This window comes from Neovison vison, chromosome 7 (assembly GCF_020171115.1).
Source record: "Neovison vison isolate M4711 chromosome 7, ASM_NN_V1, whole genome shotgun sequence".
Lineage (NCBI taxonomy): Eukaryota > Metazoa > Chordata > Mammalia > Carnivora > Mustelidae > Neogale > Neogale vison.
The window spans coordinates 77896952-77913133 of NC_058097.1; positions in this window are offsets into that span (position 1 = coordinate 77896952).

A 16182-nucleotide genomic window follows, 5' to 3' on the forward strand; every position below is an offset into this window, starting at 1 on the left:
ACCAGGTTTCCTGCCATGGGAAAGGAGGAGTTCTCCATTGTGCTTCTGGTTCCCCCATTGGCAGGGATTCCAGCAAAGCTCTGTTGACAAATGCCTGAATACCAAGGATGGGTAGAGATGATGGCCTTGGGCCATGGACGGTCTTACATGCTGGAATCGGGCCCCGCTCTCTGGAAGGCTGACATGAGGTCGGGGCTCAGGCTCTGTCAGACACAGCACTAGTGGCCAGGGCAGTCTATTAATCAGGGTTCCCTCAAGGCAGGAGTAGATTGATCCTCATGTGGGGTTCCTGGGCAGACTCACCAGGCACTTCTTCTTTTTATGAGGAAGGTAGAATGCTACGTTGTGGCTCCAGAATTCCCTATCAAGAGGGCTTGGGGACCAGTAGGGTAAGGATGGAATTGTAAACACAAGCTACAGTTAAATTCAGTGCCAGGCAGAAGCAGTTCTAAAGGGCTGCTTCTTATGCGAGATATCCAGCATGTGAGTAAGGGTGTATGTCAGATGTTTGCTCACACTGGAGTTTGTGTCTATGATGACCGACAATTGGAGGGTTGGCATCCAGAGGCCATGGAGGATTTCCCACGCTGAGGCTTGTGAGACGCTCCAAACAGCAAGGTTTCTTTCTACCGGACGGTTGGAGTTTGGCGTTTTAGCTCCAGGGTCCCCCATATGGAAATTTGGGTAACAGAGCTCTCTTGCATGGATGCCCAGAAAGCGTATCTCAATGGACCACGCAGCTGAGGATCATAGCAGTTTCGTTCTGGTGGCTCTGGCATGAATTACCGAGGCCTTGAGTTGACATGGAATGTCTTGCACAGGGGTTACAATGCTTATTTGTTACCAGGGAGATCTTAGACTATGCTGGTGGCTAATGTGCCATTCAGGAGTCTCCTAACTTCAGGATTTGACACAGGTCCAAGAGCACGTTTTCCTTCTGGGGACAGTAGTTTTTCTGCTGTGTAGCTTAGGGACCACATGTTGTATCATAAGTTGGTATTCCAGAACAGGCCTCTGAGGACAGATACATGAAAACCTAATTGGGGTTCCAATGAGGTCCTAGGGGCCTGTGTGTTTCAATCTTCTGACTCCGGACCATTGACTTAATTGTCTGCCTAGATGTAGGGACTAAGGGTGTTTCAGACTGCACATTTGTGTCTAGAGCAGCCCCAATATTGGGGTGGCCTCACGGGCCTTGCAGGTTTTTCTAATCTGGAGGGTTTGGGCAAGTGGGTTGGGCAAAGTTTCCATGGGTATGGCAGACAAAGTCCTGTGGTGTGGCTCCAGAGACACCATCCTGGAGGGAATGTGATCCATGGTAGAGAGAGACGTCTGCAAACACAAACTAGGCTTAGGGTTAGTGGCAATGTGATCACAGGCCCATTGCATAGACCTGGAGGGCAGTTCATCAGGAACTGTAATTAGGGTGATGTGAGGCAGTAGCACAAGTTTTTATATCTGGACTCTTGTCCCAGATGGCCTCGGAATGCAGATGTTTTCTCATGGGTACATGGAGATTTTTCCTCTCTTAGGATCCTAGCGGCTCCCAATAGTTTAGTGGCTTTTTTGGGGAAGTGAAGAGTGCTGTTATCCATCTCAGGGGTGACCAAAAACAGGGATTCCAGAAACAGGATCTGGGTCTGTGTCCCTGAAATATCCCAAAAAGGGTTAGTATTTGGTACTAGGGGCATACCAGGCTTCAATGCGGGATCCTGGTGGTGCAACTGAGAGGGCTTGTTTGAAAGCATGCTCAGGCTGATGGTCACATCAGTCTCTCTGTGCCCAGGATGGCTCCCGTGAGTGACTGTGGCCTCATAGGCCACGCAGCTGATTCCCACTCTGAGGGTTGAACAACCATGCCAACAATCAGGTTTCCTGCCATCGGGAAGGAGGAGTACTCCTGGGCATCAGTTTCCCCCATAGGCAGGGATTTGGGCTATGGTCTGTGGAGAGATGCCTGAATATCCAGGTTTAGTAGATGTGATGGCTTTGGGCCACAACAGGTCCCACCTGCAGAATATGGGGCCCACTGTCTGCGTGGCTGAATGGAGGTCGTGGCTCAGGCTGTGTCAGACAGAGCCTGAGTGCCCACGGTGGCCTATGATATTGGGGTTCCGTCAAGGGTCATGAAGATGGATCCTCATGTGGGCTTTCTTGGCAGACTCACCAAGTACTTCTTTCTGTGGGAGAGGCAGAATGCTGCTGCATCATGGCAACAGAATTTCCTATCAAGAGTCCTTGGGGACCAGGAGGGTGAGGATGGAATGGTAAACACAAACTACAGTTCAATCCAGTGCCAGTCAGAAGGCTGATTCTAACTATCCAGCACCTGAGTAAGGGTGGATGTCAGATGTTTGCTCACACTGTAGTTTGTGTCTATGATGACCGACAAATGGAGGGATTGCACAAGAGGCCATGGAGGATTTCCCATGATGTGACTTGTGAGATGCTCCAAACAGCAAGGTTTCCTTTTACTGGACAGGGGATTTTTGTTTGCTTGCTCCGGGGTCCCCCATATGGAAAGTTTGGGTAGCAGAGCTCTCCCATGTCGATTCCTAGAAAGCACACCCCCATGGTCCATTGCAGTTGAGGAAATGGCAGGTTAGATCTGGTGGCTTTGGGGATAAGTTACAAGCAGCCTGAGCTGACATGGAGTTTCATGCTGTTGGATCACAATGCTAGTTGGAATCCATGGAGAAGTTAGAATGTTGGTGTGGTCAGAGGGCCATGAAGGATTCTCCTACACTGTGACTTGGACACAGCTACCAAAAGTAAGGTATACTTCTGGGGACAGGAGGGGTTCTGTAGTGTGGCTCAGTGACCATATGTTGGAATATAAGTTGGTATTGGGTAACAGGCCCCTGGGGATAGGCACCTGAAAATCTAAGCTCTGGTATCGATGAAGTCCTAGAGGCATGTCAGGTTCAATCTTCTGACTCAAGGCCTTTGACTTGGATGTCTGCCTGGAGGCAGGGTCTCATTTTGTGTCAGAATGCACATTTGGGTCCAGAGCGTTCTTCAAAATGTACTCTGCTCAGGTGCTTTTTACTTTGCTCCTAATATTCAGTGTAAGGGTGGGGCAGACTGAGTGGAGTCATCCAATCAGTAGGCCGTATATATATCCACTGGGAAGGTTGGAATTCAATTGGCCACCTGTGTAGGGGCGGGGCTTAACCACCCCCATAAAGGTTGCTCTGCCAGGCTGCCAAGGGGGGATTCTGCAGGAGAGCCGGGGCTCCTACAGGAGAGCCGGGGCTGCTACAGGAGAGCCGGGGCTCCTGCAGGAGAGCCGGGGCTGCTGCAGGAGGGCCGGGGGCTGCTGCAGGAGAGCAGCGGCTGCTACAGGAGGGATGGAGTCGGCGGAGAGCGGTGAAGTCCGCGGAGAGTGGTGAAGTCGGCGGAGAGCGGTGGAAGTCCGCGGAGAGCGGTGAAGTGGAGCGGAGAGCGGTGGAAGTCGCAGAAGAGCAGGGGAGTCAACGGTGTATAGAAGAGCTGTAACAGCTCTTGTAAGAGCTATAACCGCGTTTGGCGGTCCAGCCTCCAGCCTCCGGCGGCCCCGAGCCGCCGCCTGCAGCTTCCAGCCTCCGGCGGCGGCCCCGAGCGCCGCCGCCTGCAGCTTCCATCCTCCAGCGGCGGCCCCGAGCACCGCCGCCTGCAGCTTCCAGCCTCTGGCGGCGGCCCCGAGCCATCGCCTGCAGCCTGCAGCCTCCGGCGGCCCAGCAGTCCAGTCGTCTGCGGTCCAGTTGTCAGCGGTCCCTCGACGCCTGCGGTCCTGAGACATCTGCGGTCCAGTTGTCAGCGGTCCCTCGACGCCTGCGGTCCTGAGACATCTGCGGTCCAGTTGTCAGCGGTCCCTCGACGCCTGCGGTCCTGAGACATCTGCGGTCCAGTTGTCAGCGGTCCCTCGACGCCTGCGGTCCTGAGACATCTGCGGTCCAGTTGTCAGCGGTCCCTCGACGCCTGCGGTCCTGAGACATCTGCGGTCCAGTTGTCAGCGGTCCCTCGACGCCTGCGGTCCTGAGACATCTGCGGTCCAGTTGTCAGCGGTCCCTCGACGCCTGCGGTCCTGAGACATCTGCGGTCCAGTTGTCAGCGGTCCCTCGACGCCTGCGGTCCTGAGACATCTGCGGTCCAGTTGTCAGCGGTCCCTCGACGCCTGCGGTCCTGAGACATCTGCGGTCCAGTTGTCAGCGGTCCCTCGACGCCTGCGGTCCTGAGACATCTGCGGTCCAGTTGTCAGCGGTCCCTCGACGCCTGCGGTCCTGAGACATCTGCGGTCCAGTTGTCAGCGGTCCCTCGACGCCTGCGGTCCTGAGACATCTGCGGTCCAGTTGTCAGCGGTCCCTCGACGCCTGCGGTCCTGAGACATCTGCGGTCCAGTTGTCAGCGGTCCCTTGACGCCTGCGGTGCCAGCGGCCCTGCCTCGCACTCCAGGACCCTCAGCAGTGACACAGTGAGAAACGACCTAGATGTCAGCAACCTCATTGGGAGTAGGCTCGCCGGGGTCAAAGTTGTCATCTTTTATAAAAGAAAGCCCTGACCGGTCAGTGCGATTCATGATGCTTGGCGCGAAATAAAGCTTTGCTTGACCTTCGCTTTGTATCAGTCTCGTTCCTTTGATCACGGACCCTAACATTCAGGAGTTTGGCAACAGTGAGGATAGAGCTTTCTTCGGGAGAGTAGGCACAGTCGTCTGGTGTGGCTCCAGAGGCCCCGTCCTGAGGGCATGTGGGCCATGGCTTTGGGGCCAGAAATCTGGAAACGCGAACTAGGGTTAGGGTGAGGGCCGAGGTGATCACAGGCCCGATCTGCAGGCCCTGAGTGCATCTCATATTGTACTGAAATTAAGGTGTCATAGAGGCAGTAACACAGACTTTTCTGTCTGGATTGTGTGTCCAGGACAATTGCAAAATGTAGGAGTGTTTCATGGTGCCATGGGAGATTCCTCATCTCTGGGGATTCTGCCCAGTTCCCAAGAGTTTGGTGTCTCTGGGGCAAGGGAAGACTGCTGTTTACCGTCTCAGGGGACACCCACAAGAGGGATTCCAGAGACAGATCCTTGTTCTGGGAACATGGAAAACACGAATGAAGTTGAGGATTTGGACCTAGGAACCTGGCAGGTCCGCTCTGCAGGCTGGTCCAGCTACCGAAGGAGTTTGTTTGAAAGTAGGCTCACACTGAGAGTCACAATGCCTCTTTGTGCCCAAGGAGGCTCCCACGTGTGGCCATGGTCTCATGGGCCATGTAGCTGGTTCCCACTCTGAGTGTTGGACACCCATCTCAACAGCCAGATTTCCTGCCATCAGGAAGGAGGAGTACTTCTGTGCTTCAGGTTCCCCTATAGGCAGGGATTTGAGCTATGGTCTGGGGAGAGAGGCCTGAATACCCAGGTTTAGTAGAGATGACGGTTTCGGGTCACGGCATTTCCCACCTGCAGAATACGGGGACCACTGTCTGCATGGCTGTCTGGAGGTTGTGGCTCAGGATGTGTCAGACAGAGCCTGAGTGTCCATTGCATCCTATGATATTAGAGTGCCATGCAGGTGGATTCTCATGTGGGGTTTCTGGGCAGAATCACCAGGTAGGACTTCTTTCTGTGGGGTAGGCAGAATGCTGCGTTGTGGCTCCAGAATTCCCTATCAAGTGGGTTTGTGGACCAGGAGGTTGATGATGGAATTGTAAACACAAGCTACGGTTCAATCAGTCTCAGACGGTAGGCAGCTCCAGTGTGCAGTGGCTGATTTGAGATATCCAGCACCTGACTAAGGGCGGATGTCAGATGCTTTCTCACCCTGGAGTTTGTGTCTATGAAGACTGACAAATGGCGTGGTGGCATCCTGAGACCATGGAGGATTTCCCAAGCTGGGGCTTGTGAGATGCTCCAAACAGCAAGGTTTCCTTCTACTGGACAGGGGGAGTCTGGGTTCTTTGCTCCAGGGTCCCTCATATGGAAAGTTTGGGTAGCAGAGCAATCTCGCATGGATGCCAGGAAAGCACAACTCCATTGACCTTTGCAGCTGAGAAACATGGCTGGTTCGATCTCGTGCTTCTGGGGCGAAGTTCCAAGAGGCCTGAGTTGACATGGAGTTTCATGCTGTTGGATCACAGTGCTGGTTTGCATCCAAGGAGAGGTTAAATGTTGGGGTGGTCAGGGGCCCATGCAGGATCCTCCTACACTGAGTCTTGGACACAGCTACCAAAAGCAATGTATCCTTCTGGGAACAGGAGAAGTTCTGTTGTGTGGCTAAAGGACCACATGTTGGAATATAAGTTGGCATTGGAGAACAGGTCTCTGGCGACAGGCACCTGAAAACATAAGTTCAGGTATAGATGAAGTCCTCGAGGCATGTCAGGTTCAATCTTCTGACTCAGGGCCTTTGACTTGGATGTCTACCTGAAGATAGCTCCTCATTGTGTGTCAGAAGATGCATTTGGGTCCAGAGTTTTCCTTTAAATTGAGGTGGGCTCAGGGGCTTTGTACTTTGCTCCTAATCTTCAGGGTTTTGGTAACAGTGAAGGGCAGAGTTTCCTTCGGGAACGTATGCACATTTGTCCGGGGCTCCAGAGACCCCATCCTGGAGGGCATGTGGGCCTGGGCTTTGGGGACAGAAATCTGCAAACGCAAACTAGGGTTAGAGTGAGGGCCGAAGTGATCTGCAGGACCCATCTGTAGGCCCTGAGGGCAGCTCATAGTGTACTGAAATTAAGGAGTCGTGGAGGCAGTAGCGCAGAATTTTCTGTCTGGATAGTGTGTCCAGCATGGTCACAAAATGTATTGGAGTCTTCATGGGGCCGTGGGAGATTCTTCGTCTCTGGGGATTCTACCCAGCTCCCAAGAGTTTGGTGTCTCTGGGGGAAGTGAAGATTGCTGTTTTCCGTCTCGGGGGACCACCAAAAGAGGGATTCCAGAGACAGTTTCTGGGTCTGGGCACCTGGAAAACATGAACAAGTGTGAGGTTTTTGCCCTAGGGACCTGGCTGACCTGCTCTGCAGGCTCCTGGTCCAGCTATCAAGCGGGTGTGTTTGAAATCAGGCTCACGCTGAAGGTCACAATGCCTGTTTATGCCCAGGGCGGCTCCCATGAGTGACTGTGGTCTCATGGGCCATGCAGCTGGTTCCCACTCTGAGGGTTGGACACCCATCTCAACATCCAGGATTCCTACCATCGCGAAGGAAGAGTACTCCTGTACTTCAATTTCCCCCATAGGCAGGGATTTGAGCTATGGTCTGGGTAGAGATGCCTGAATAACCAAGTTGAGTAAATGTGACGGCTTCTTGCCACAGCAGGTCCCACATGCACTATATGAGGTCCACTGTGTGCGTGGCTGACTGAAGGTCATAGCTCAGGCTGTGTCAGACAGAGCCTGAGCGCCCATGGCAGCCTAAGATATTATGGTCCCATCGAGGGCCATGCTGGTGTATCTTAATGTGGGGTTTCTTGGAAGACTCACCAGACACCACTTCTTTCTGTGGGGGAGGCAGAATGCTGCATTGTGGCTAAAGAATTCTGTATCAAGGGGCGCCTGGGTGGCTCAGTGTGTAAAAGCCTCTGCCTTCGGCTCAGGTCATGATCTCAGGTCCTGGGATCGAGCCCCGCATCAGACTCTCTGCTCCGCAGGGATCCTGCTTCCTCCCCTCTCTCTCTGCCTACTTGTGATTTCTCTCTCTCTGTCAAATAAAATCTTTAAAAAAAAAAGAATTCTGTATCAAGACGGCATGGGCACAAGGAGGGTGAGGATGGAATTGTAAACACAAGCTACGGTTAAATGCAGTGACAAGCAGAAGGCAGTTCCAGGGTGCAGCGGCTGATACGAGATATCCAGCACGTGAGTAAGGGTGGATATCAGATGTTTTCTCACACTGGAGTTTGTGTCTATGATGACTGCCAAATGGAAGGCTGGCGTCATGAGACCATGGAGGATCTCCCCCACTGTGACTTGTGAGATGCTCCAAATAGCAATGTTTCCTTCTGGTGGACAGGTGGTGTCTGGTTTGTTTGATAGAGGGTCCACATTATGGAAAGTTTGTGTAGTAGAGTTCTCCCTCATGGATGCCTGAAAGCACAACTCCATTGACCATTGCAGCTGAGGAACATGGCAGGTTTGATCTGGGGCCTCTGAGCCGAAGTTCCAAGAGGCCAGAGTTGACGTGGAGTTATATGCTGTTGGGTCACAATGTTGGTAGTTGTGGGAGATGTTAGAATCCTGGGGTTGTCACGGTTGTCATGCGGTCAAACAGGATTCTCCTGCATTGAGTCTTGGCACAGCTACCAAGAGCAAGGTATCCTTCTGGGGACAAGAGGGTTTCTGTTGTGTGGCTGAGGGACCACATGTTGAAATACAAGTTGGTATTGGAGAACAGGCCTCTGGTTACAGGAGACCGAAAACCCAAGCTAAGGTATCGATGAATTCCTAGAGCCATGTTCGGTTCAATCTTCTGACTCAGGGCCTTTTACTTGGATGTCTGTCTGGAGGCAGGTGCTCATTGTGTATCAGAATATGCACTTGGGTCCAGAGCGTTCTTTGAAATTGAGCTGGGCTCAGGTGCTTTGTATTTTGCTCCTAAGATTCATGGTTTTGGCAAACGTGAAGGGCAGAGTTTTCTTTGGGAGTGTAAGCACACTCATCTGGTGTGGCACCAGAAGTCCCATCCTGGAGGGTATGTGGGCCAGGGTTTTGGGGACAGAAATCTGCAAACGCAAACTAGGGTTAGGGTGAGGGCTGGTGTGATCCCAAGCCAAATCTGCATGGCGTGAGTGCACCTCATAGTGTACTGAAATTAAGGTGTCATGGAGGCCGTAGCACTTGCTTTTCTGTCTGGACTCTGTGTCTAGGACAGTCGCAAAATGTAAAGAATTCTTCATGGGGCCATGGGAGATTCTTCGACTCTGGGGATTCTGCCCAGCTCCCTAGAGTTTGGTGTGTCTGGGGGGAAGGGAAGACTGCTGTTTTCTGTCTCAGAGGACCCCCAAAAGAGGGATTCCAGAGACAGGTACTGGGACTGGGCATCTGGAAAACATCGAGGGTGAGGTTTTGGCCCTAGGGTCTTGGCAGGCTTGCCCTGTGTGCTCCTGGTCCAGCTACCAAGGTGGTTTGTTCGAAAGCATACTCACACTGAGAGTCACAATGCCTGTTTGTCCCTAGGCGGCTCCCATGAGTGACTGTGGTCTCATGGGCCATGCAGCTGTTTCCCACGCTGAGGGTTGGACACCCATCTAAACAGCCAGGATTCCTGCCATTGGGTAGGAGGAGTACTCCTGTGCTTCAGTTTCCCCCATAGGCAGGGATTTGAGCTATGGTCTGGGGAAAGATGCCTGAGTAACCAGGTTGAGTAGATGTGTAGGCTTCGGGCCACAACAGGTACCACCTGCAGGATATGGAGCAAACTGTCTGTGTGGCTGACTAGAGGTCGTGGCTAAGGCTGTGTCATACTGAGCCTGAGTGCCCATGGTGGCCTATGATATTAGGGTGACATTGAGGGCTGTGCAGGTGGATCTACATGTGGGGCTTCTGGGCAGACTCACCAGGCACTTCTTCTGTCTGTGGGGTAGGCAGAATGCTGCATTTTGTCTCCAGAAAATTGTAAAAACAAGCTACTGTTAAATTAAGTGCCAAGTAAAAGGCAGTTCCAGTGTGCAACAGCTGTTTCGAGATACCAGCACCTGAGTAAGGGCTGATGTAAGATGTTTGCTTACACTGGACTTTGTGTCTATGTTGGCCACCAAATGGAGGGGTGGCGTCACGAGGCCATGGAGGATTTCCCACACTGGGGCTTGTGAGATGTTCCAAACAGCAAGGATTCCTTGTACTGGACAGGGCGAGTCTGGTTTGTTTGCTCCACCGTACCCCATATGGAAAGTTTGGGTAGGAGAGCTCTCTAAAATGGATGCCTGGAAAGCACACCTCCATTGACCATTGCAGCTGAGGAACATGGCAAGTTCCTTCTGGTGACTCTGGGGCAAAGTTCCAAGTGGCTTGAGTAGACATGGAGTTTCATGCTGTTGGATCACAATGCTGGTTTGTATCCAGGGAGAAGTTAGAATGTTTTGGTGGTCAGGGGCCATGCAGGATTCTCCTACACTGAGTCTTGGACATAGCTACTAAGAGCAAGCTATCCTACTGGAGACAGGAGGGATTCTGTTGTGTGGCTCACGGACCACATGTTGGAATTTAAGTTGTTATTGGAGAAAAAGCCTCTGGGGACAGGCACCTAAAAATCGAATCTATGGTATCGAAGGAGTCCTAGGGGCATGTCAGGATCAATCTTCTGACTCAGGGCATTTGACATGGATGTCTGCCTGGAGGCAGGTGCTCATGGTGTGCCAGAATGCACATTTCAGTCCAGAGTTTCCCTCGCAATTGAGGTGGGCTCAGATACTTTGTATATTGCTCCTAATCTTCAGGGTTTGGGCAACAATGAAGGGCAGAGTTTCCTTCGGGAGGGTAGGCACAATCGTCTGGTGTGGTTCCAGAGGCCCCATCCTGGAGGGCATGTGGGACAGGGCTTTGGGGCCAGAAATCTGCAAACACGAACGATGTTTAGGGTGACAGCCAAGGTGATCACAAGCCCGATATGCAGGCCCTGAGGACAATGCATCATGTACTGGAATTAAGGTGTCTCGGAGGCGTTAGCACAGGGTTTTCTGTCGGGATTTTGTGCCCAGGATGGTTGCAAATGGTAGGGGTGGCTTCAGGAGGTCATGGGAGATTCTTCGTCTCTGGGGATTCTGCCCAGATCCGAAGAGTTTGGTGTCTTGGGGGAAGGGAAGTCTGCTGTTTTCCGTCTCAGGGAACACCCAAATGTGGGATTCCAGAGACAGGTTCTGTGCCTGGGCACAATGAAACACGAACTAGGGTAAGCATTTGGTACTAGTGACCTGGCAGGCACACTCGGCCGGCTCCTGGTCTAGCTACCAAGGGCGTTTGTTACAAAGCAGGCTACGTTGAGGGTCACAATGCCTGTTTGTGCTCAGGGTGACTAACAAGAGTGTCTGTGGACTCATGGGCCTTGCAGCTATTTCCCACTTTGAGGGTTGGACACCGATCTCAACAGCCAGGTTTCCTGCCATCTGGAATGAGGAGTACTCTTGTGCATCAGGTTCCCCTTTAGTCAGGGATTTGAGCTATAGTCTGGGGAGAGATGCCTGAATATCCAGGTTGAGCAGATGTGATGGTTTTGGGCCAAGGCAGGTCCCACCAGCAGTTTATGGGGCCCACTGTATGCATGCCAGACTAGAGGTCATGGCTCAGGCTGTGTCAGACTGAGACTGAGTACTCCTTGTGGCCTATGATATTAGGGTGCCGTCAAGGGCAAGGCAGGTGGATCCTCATGTCGGGTTTCTGGGAAGTCTCACCAGGCACTTCTTCTTTCTGTGGCGCATGAAGAATGCTGTGTTATGACTCCAGAATTCCCTATCAAGAGGGCTTGGGGACCAGGAGGGTGAGGATGGAATTGTAAACACAAGTTACAGTTAAATTCAGTGCCAAGCAAAAGGCAGTTCCAGTGTGTACTGGCTGATTTGAGATATCCAGCACCTGAGTAAGGCAGATGTCAGATGTTTGCTCATACTGGAGAATGTGTTTATGATGACCACCAAATGGAGGGGTGGCATCACGAGGCCATGGAGGATTTCCCACGCTGGGGCTTGTGAGATGCTTCAAACAGCAACGATTCCTTCTACTGGACAGGGCGAGACTGGGTTTTTTTGTTTCACCATTCTCCATATGGAAAGTTTGAGTAGCAGAGGTCTCCCGCTTGGATGCCTGGAAAGCACACCTCCATTGACCACTGCAGATGAGGAACATGGCAGGTTCGATCTGGTGGCTCTGGGGAAAAGTTCCTTCTGGCCTGAGTAGTCATGGAGTTTCATGCTGTTGGATCACAATGCTGGTTTGTATCCAGGGAGATGTTAGACTGTTGGGGTGGTCAGGGGCCATGCAGGATTCTCCTACATGAGTCTTGGACAAAGCTACCAAGAGCAAGGTATCCTTCTGGGGACAGGAGGGGTTCTGTAGTGTGGCTCAGGGACCACGTGTTGGTATATAATTTGGTATGGGAGAACAGACCTCTGGGGCTGGCACCTGAAAATCTAATTTAGCCTATCGATGAAGTCCTAGGGGCATGTCAGGTCAAATCTTCTGACTCATGGACTTTGACTTGGATGTCTTCCTGGAGGCAGGTGCTCATTGTGTGTCAGAATGCACATTTCTGTCCAGTGCGTCCTTCGAAATTGACATGGGCTCAGGGGCATTTACTTTGCTCTTAATCTTCAGGGTTTGGGCAACAGTGAAGTGTAGACTCTCCTTCAGGAGGGTTGGCACAATCATCTGGTGTTGCACCAGAGGCCCCATCCTGGAGGGCATGTGGGCCAGGGCTTTGGGGACAGATCTGCAAATGTGAACTAGGGTTAGGGTGAGGGCCGAGGTGATCACAGTCCTGATCTGCAGGCCCTGGGGGCAGCTCATAGTGTACTGAACTGAAGGTGTCGTGTAGGGGTTGTGCAGTCTATTTTGTCTGGATTCTGTGTCCAAGACGGTCACAAAAGGTAGGGTTGGCTTCATGGGGCCATGGGAGATTCTTCCTCTCTGGGTATTCCGCCCACCTCCCAAGAGTTTGGTATCTCTGGGGGAAGGGAAGACTGCTGTTTTCAGTCTCAGGGGAAGCGGAAAAGAGAGATTCCGGAGACAGTTTCTGGGTCTGGGTGCCTGGAAAACACCAACGAGGGCGAATATTTGGCAGTAGCACCCTGGTAAGCCTGCTCTGTGGACTCCTGGTGGAGCTACTGAGGGGGTTTGTTTGAAAGCAGGCTCACTCTGAGGGTCACAATGCCTGTTTGTGCCCAGGGCGTCTCCCATGATTGACCATGATCTGAAGGCCCATGCAGCTGGTTCCCACTCTGAGGGTTGGACACCCGTTTCACAGGCCAGATTTCCTGCCATCAGCAAGGAGGAGAACACTGTGCCTCAAGTTCCTCCATAAAAAGGGATTTGAGCTAAGTTCTGGGGACAGATGCCTGAATAACCTGGTTGAGCAGAGATGATGCTTTCGGGCCACGACAGGATATGGGGCCTGCAGGATATGGGCCCAATGTCTAGGTGGCTGACTTGAGATCGTGGATCAGGCTATGTCAGACAGAGCTTTTGTGCCCATGGTGGCCTATGATATTAGGGCACTGTCGAGGGCCATGCAGGTGGATCCTCATGAGGAGGATCTGGGCAGACTCACCAGGCACTTTTTCTTTCTACAGGGCAGGCAAAATGCTGCATTGTGCCCCAAGAATTCCCTATTAATAGGGCTTGGGGACAAGTAGGGTGAAGATGGAATTGTAAACACAAGCTATGGTTAAATACAGTGCCAAGTAGAAGGCAGTTCCAATGTGCAGTGGGTGATTCTAGAGATCCAGCACCTGAGTCAGGGCGGTTGTCCAATGTTTGTGCACACTGGAATTTGTGTCCATGATGAATGACAAATGGAAGGGTGGTGTCAAGAGGCCGTAAAGGAGTTCCCACACTGAGGCTTGTGAGATGCTCCATACAGTAAGTTTCCTTGTACTGGATAGGTGGAATCTGATTTGTTTGCTCCAGGGTCCCCCATGTGGAAATTCTAGGTAGCAAAGCTCTCCGACATGGATGCCTGGAAAGCACACCTCCATTCTCCATTGCAGCTGGGGAACGTGGTAGATTCATTCTGGTGGCTGGTGCGAAGTACCAAGGGTCATGAGTTAACATGGAATCTCTTTCAGATGGGTCACACTGCTGGTTTGTTACCAGGGAGATCTTAGAATGTGCTGGTGGCTAAGGTGCGATGCAGGATTCTCCTCTTCTGAGGGTTTGGCACAGGTCGAAGAGCATGGTTACCTTGGGTACAGGAAATGTTCTGTTGTGTGTCTCAGGAACCACATGTTGTATCAAAATTTGGTATTCCAGAATAGGCCCCTGAGGACAGATGCCTGAAAACCTAATCAAGGGTTCCAATGAGGTCTAAGGGTATGTCAGGTTCAATCTTCTGACTCAGGACCATTGACATGACTGTCTACCTGAATGTAGCTGATCAGGTTGTTTCAGACTGCGCATTTGCATCCAGAGCGGTCACCAAAATTGGGGTGGGCTCAGGGGCCTTGCAGGTTTCTCTTAATCTGTAAGGTTTGGGCAACTGTGATAGGCACAATTTCTTTAGGGAATGCAGCCACAGTCCTGTGGTGCACATCGAGTGACCCCTTCCTGGAGGGCATGTGAGCCATGGTTTTGGGAGAGAAGTCTGCAAACACAAATTCGGTTTCGGGTTCGGGTTAGTTACGATGCGATAGCAGGCCCAATGCATAGACCTGGGGGGCAGCTCGTCAGAAACTGTAATTAGGGTGACTGGAAGACGGTAGCACAGACTTTCTATCTTGGTTGTGTGTCCAGAATGACCTCGGAATGTAGTTGAGGTCTCATGGGTCCATGGGAGACTTCCTCTCTAAGGATCCTGGCAGCTCTGGTGCCAGTCTGGTGGCTTTTTTGGGGAAGGAAGAGTGTTGTTTTCCATCTTAGAGGTGTCCCAAAACAGGGATTCCAGAGACGGGATCTGGGTCTGGGCGCCTGGAAAATCTCACCAAAGGTTAGGATTTGGGCCTAGGGGCATATCAGGCCTGCAATGCGGGAACCTTGTGGTGGAACTGAGAGGGTTTGTTTGAAAGCATACTCAGGTGAGGGTCACAATGCCTGTTTGTGCCCCAGGCAGCCCTAAGGAGTTGGCGTGGTCACATTGGCCATGTACCTTGCTCCCACTTTGAGGGATGGACATCCATCCCAACAGCCAGGTTTCCTTTCATGGGGAAGGAGTAGTACTCTATAGTGCTTCAGGTTCCCCCATTTGAAGGATTTCAGCAAAGTCTGGGGAAAGGTTCCAGAATACCAAGTATGGGTAAAGATGAAGGACTTGGGCCATGGCCAGTCCTACATGCTAGATATGGGGCCTGCTCTCTTAGTGACTGACACTAGGTCGGAGTTCAGGCTCTGTCAGACACAACACTAGTGTCCAGGGAAATCTATAAATCGGGGTTCCCTCCAGCGCCGAGCAGACTGATCCTCATGTGGGGATTCTGGGCAGACTAACCAGCCACTTCTTCTTTCTATGGGGGAGGCAGAATGCTGCATTGCGGCTCCAGAATTCAATATCAAGAGGCCTTGGGGAGCAATAGGGTGAGAATGGAATTGAAAACACAAGCTACTATACAATTCAGTGCCAAACGGAACGCATTTCCAATGTGAAGTGTCTTTTTCGATATATCCAGCACCTGAGTAAGGGCGGATGTCAGATGTTTGGTCACACTAGAGTTTGTGTCTATGAAGACCAACAAATGGAGGTTTGGCTTCAAGAGGCCATGGAGGATGTCCCACGCTGAGGCTTGTGAGATGCTCCAAACAGTGGAGTCTGGTTTGTTTGTTTGTTTCAGTGTCTCCCATGTGAAAAGTTTGGGTAGAAGAGCTCTCCATCATCGATGCCTGGAAAGCAAATCTCCATTGACTTTTGTAGGTGAGGTACATAGAAGGTTCATTCTGGTGGCTCTTGGGTGAAGTATCAAGGCCTTGAGTTGACATGGACTCTCTTGCAGATGGGTCACAATGCTGGTTTGTTACCAGGAAGATTTTAGAATGTGCTTGTGGCTAAGGTGTCCGGCAGGTTTCTCCTACCCTGAGGGTTTGGCACAGGTTGAAGAGCACAGTATGGTTCTGGGGACAGAAGAAGTTCTGTTGTGTGTCCCAGGGCCCACATGTTGTATCATAAGTTGTTCTTCCAGAACAGGCCTCTGAGGACAGTTGCCTGAAAACCTAATCTAGGGTTCCAATGAGGTCCTAGGGGCATGTCAGGTTCTATCTTCTGACTCAGGAGCAATTAGTTGGCTGTCTGCCTGGATGTTGGTGATAAGGGTGTTTCAGACTGTGCATTTGCATCCAGAGCGGCTGCCAGTTTTGGGGTGGGCTAAGGGACCTAGCAGGTATCTCCTAATTTGAGAGGTTTGGGCAACTATGATGGGCAGTTTCCTTGGGGATGGCAGGCACAGTCCTTGGTGTGGTCCAGAGACACCTTCCTGGATGGCATGAGAGCCATGGTTTTGGGAGAGAAGTCTGCAAACACAAATTTCGGTTAGGATTAGTGGTGAGGGGATTGCAGGCCAAATACATAGACCTGGAGAGCAGC